The sequence below is a fragment of the Embiotoca jacksoni genome, unplaced genomic scaffold, assembly GCF_022577435.1.
Source record: "Embiotoca jacksoni isolate LCO1_2020_lvr unplaced genomic scaffold, fEmbJac1.0.p SCAF_56, whole genome shotgun sequence".
Lineage (NCBI taxonomy): Eukaryota > Metazoa > Chordata > Actinopteri > Embiotocidae > Embiotoca > Embiotoca jacksoni.
In genome coordinates, this window is record NW_027185410.1 from 1,015,001 (window position 1) to 1,019,103 (window position 4,103).

The window sequence follows — 4,103 nt, forward strand, 5'->3', positions numbered from 1 at the left end:
CGGACATGTTCTATTACTAAAGAAGCACGTTTTTTTGTCTTTAACTAATTCACAATCTCATGCGCAAATTAGTTTTAAGATCAGTATGGCAGCGTTGTTGTGGCCAGAAATAACAAGCCGCGTTCTGGAGGCATGTTGAGGCAAAGCTGCAACACGCTGCTCGCTGCATCCCGGTGGAGACGGGGCTCCTCATAACGAGCATCGGTACTTTATTTACGGTGGCATTTCAGTTACCGCTGAGCGCACGGTTCGACCACGGCGACGTGTTTGATGAAGGGTTTGTTGAGGACCGCCGGGGGATTGCGTGTGCAGGAAACGGTGCAAACAGCGAACTGTGCGGGACTCCACTTACCTTTCCCCCTGAAGTCGTGGCAGGACAGGCGGCGTGCGTTTAGTAGGTGATCCGCACAAGATTTATGGAGAGCGACCCTCCTCAGTCCTATGTGACAACACGTTGTGCTTCAAGCTGCACGCGCCACGCGCGCACAATCCACATATACCGCCGCGGATCTGTTCCTGCACACCTGTGGCTCGCAGTGGTCTCATTACGCCCCCGGAGTGCCCGCTCTGAATGCACCAGCACATCAACACACACATGCATGCCCCTGAAAGGAGGTGTTAAAGAGTCGACAGAGACCTACCGACCTGTTGCATATAATCCTGTCTGGGGTCCGTGAGGCGCGCGGCTCGGAGCGGTGCAGTGATGGAGAGGAGCGCTGTTCATGTGTCAGCCGGCGTCGGAGCGCAGAGACACGGCCATTCCCTGTCAGAGGCGCACGTTGCAGCGCCGCCTCTATTTACTCCAGCTGGAGGAAAGGTACGCCTACTGCGCGTGTATGTGGGTGTGTGAGAGAGAGAGACAGAGAATGTGTGTGTTTTGGAGGGGTTTCCTAATTCCTGGATTCTTTGGAAACCATCTGCAGGGGTGTTGCCAGGATTTAGATACCAGTGTCAAATTAAATAGGCTGAAAATAATAAGTCAAGGAGCAAATCTATTAAATACAATCCCGTTTCCCAAAAGTTGGAACGCTATATATTTGCATATCATGCAAAACCATATTTAATTGAAAATAGACCAAAAACTAAATATAAAATGTTGAAATGGAGAAATTTTAATGTTTTATAAAAAAGATTTCCTCATTCTGAATTTGATGGCAGCAGCATCAGCTGGAGGTCTCGTCCAGCAGTATTTTGATGTATCCCCTGGTGCTCACAGGGCCATCTATAAATGTCATGTCAACAACACCTTTGCACTCCTGCAGCTCCATCTCCGCACCGTCCCACCTCGCTGTCGGTTAATGTTGGAGTCCTCCAGATCGCTCTGTCTCGAGACAAATGCAACCAACTTATTGACTCATTTCTGATTAGAAATGTCTGTTAAAGTCTCCAGGGACACACTGGGACTGAAAACAGCTTCGTCCACCACAGATGCTCGGAGCCTCATACAGTATCAGTATGATCACACAGGACTGGAGCAGCAATGGAGTAACATCACAGAACCACTGGTGATTGGAGGGTCTCTTCCATACCTGACCTCTGGTCACCATGTAGCCACCTGGCTGACAAACTCTCTGAACGTTTCTCCCTTGTGTGCCAGATGTTGTACTTGTGTTCCAGATGTTGTACTTGTGTTGCAGGTGTTGTACTTGTGTTCCAGATGTTGTACTTGTGATCCAGATGTAGTTCTTGTGTTCCAGGTGTTGTACTTGTGTTCCAGGTGTTGTACTTGTGTTCCAGATGTTGTACTTGTGATCCAGATGTAGTTCTTGTGTTCCAGGTGTTGTACTTGTGTTGCAGGTGTTGTACTTGTGTTGCAGGTGTTGTACTTGTGTTGCAGGTGTTGTACTTGTGTTGCAGGTGTTGTACTTGTGTTCCAGGTGTTGTACTTGTGTTCCAGGTGTTGTACTTGTGTTGCAGGTGTTGTACTTGTGTTCCAGGTGTTGTACTTGTGTTGCAGGTGTTGTACTTGTGTTGCAGGTGTTGTACTTGTGTTCCAGGTGTTGTACTTGTGTTCCAGGTGTTGTACTTGCGTTGCAGGTGTTGTACTTGTGTTGCAGGTGTTGTACTTGTGTTCCAGGTGTTGTACTTGTGTTGCAGGTGTTGTACTTGTGTTGCAGGTGTTGTACTTGTGTTCCAGGTGTTGTACTTGTGTTCCAGGTGTTGTACTTGTGTTCCAGGTGTTGTACTTGTGTTCCAGGTGTTGTACTTGTGTTGCAGGTGTTGTACTTGTGTTGCAGGTGTTGTACTTGTGTTCCAGGTGTTGTACTTGTGTTGCAGGTGTTGTACTTGAATGTACTGGAGGCTTCATAACGTTCACAAACCAATGGGTGACGCCACTGATGGTTGGCCCTTATCCATCTGCTGACATGGGGGGTGAGGGGATTATGAACTGTACTTCAATCAGCCACCAGGGGCCGATCGAGATGTTTTGGCTTCACTTCTGGAGAGTTTTCATGCTGTCCATCTTTATATACAATCAATTTCCCTCAATTTGTTTACACTGCACACCACATTCCCTCTAGTGGATGAGAGAGAACTTCAGTTTTATGAAGAATGTACATAATAAACTTACTAGTGCAAAAGTCTGAGTTAGCATGCGCAGTGTCAGTTGCATATCAAATATAAAACTTTCTGATTATTTTATCGAGACATTTCTTATGCTGAATTTATACATACACACATGTATATGGGAATACATTTAATTTGTCATTGGTTTTCTGTTTTTTTTGTGAATGTAGATTTTGATAGAGGTTGACTTTATGTAATGTCCTTCACATTGTCTGAGCCGTCACAGAAACTGAATTCCACTGATAATGCTTGTGCCAAGTATGAAGCCCATCTGTCTCTCAGAGCGCCAATGTGTAAGAAGTGCACTCTGGCTCTGGTTATCGTTCCTACCATTTCCTCCCAATTACTGCTGCTTATGTGTTTCAGCTGACTTTTTTTTGGTCATTGGTCTTTTTTTTAAAGAATTAAATCCCATTTCTTTGTACATTAGGGGGCGGTATTGAGTCACTGTAGCGTCCCAGCGGGCTGCCCTCAGCTGGTGTTTGTGTTGGTTCGGTTCAGGCATCAGGAGTGATGGTAAGAACATCAGGGCAGGTCACGCAATCTGATGGGGGACAGATTTCAGTGTAACACCAGCTCTCAGTTTCTGAAGTTTTGTAGTTTACATATTATTTTCCTGCTGTTGTTTTTGTTTTTTGTTTTTTATAACTGATGATTTTTTTCCTGAAGTTAGATTGTATGCACCCAGTAGAGCACAGATTAAACATGGTGATCAGTTAAGTAGCAGTAGTATGTAATTTACTTTATAGCCTGATTATCTGCCTTTTTAGGAAGACAAGAAACAATCACAGCAAAACCAAATATCGACTGCATTGAAAATGTTTTTCGACATGGTTTGTGTCAGTAGCTGCACAAAAGAGCTGTTCTGAATCATCCAAACAAGTTTTGGGTTTGTCTGCTACGTTAATAGATAGATGATGATCAAATTGAGCTCATCAGCTCAGCTATCTGAACTGTAAAATAAACAAGTGTAAAAATGTGTAAAAACTCATCAGCTTGACCAAACAAGCAGCACATATGTGCATTTTGAATCACAGGCACACAGAAAGGACCCGTAAGGAGACCGAAAAAATAGATTTTTGTAGTGCAACGGTCAGAACATCCCTGACATTATACTATTAGGTTCCTTTATGAGCCATCGCTTCCATAGCAACCGTTAGCATTACAGCTGCACATTACTATTTCAGCATCAAATGTTGTTCCTTTACTCTCCAGCGGTGGATGTAAAGTCTTGGTCTGCTTAGAATAATATACAACCCCGTTTCTAAAAAAGTTGGGACTCTATGTAAAATTTTAATAATTACACAACACAATGATTTTCAAATAATATAAACCCATATTTAATTGGAAATTGATCAAAGACAACATATCAAATGTTGAAATGGAGAAATTTTACTGTTTTATGAAAAATATTTTTTCATGAAAATATTTTATGGTTCAAAAAAGTTGGGACGGGGGCAACAAAAGACTAGAAAAGTTGTGCAATGCTGAAAAAAAATCACTTGGTAGAACATTTCACAACTAATTAGGTTAAT

At 43.3% G+C, this 4,103-nt stretch overlaps 1 protein-coding gene across 3 annotated transcripts in view; it reads right to left on the reverse strand.

The window, feature by feature from the left end:
- Positions 1 to 776, reverse strand: part of cemip (cell migration inducing hyaluronidase 1) — a 153,317-nt gene extending 152,541 nt beyond the window's left edge. The window contains exon 1 of one of the 3 annotated variants that reach the window (XM_069172897.1): positions 646 to 776. The gene's annotated coding sequence lies outside the window, so the exon portion shown is untranslated. Of the gene's footprint in view, positions 1 to 352; positions 503 to 641 lie in introns of those variants that run through there. The other 2 variants (XM_069172899.1, XM_069172898.1) reach the window with 2 other exon arrangements.
- Positions 777 to 4,103: the final 3,327 nt, after the last annotated feature.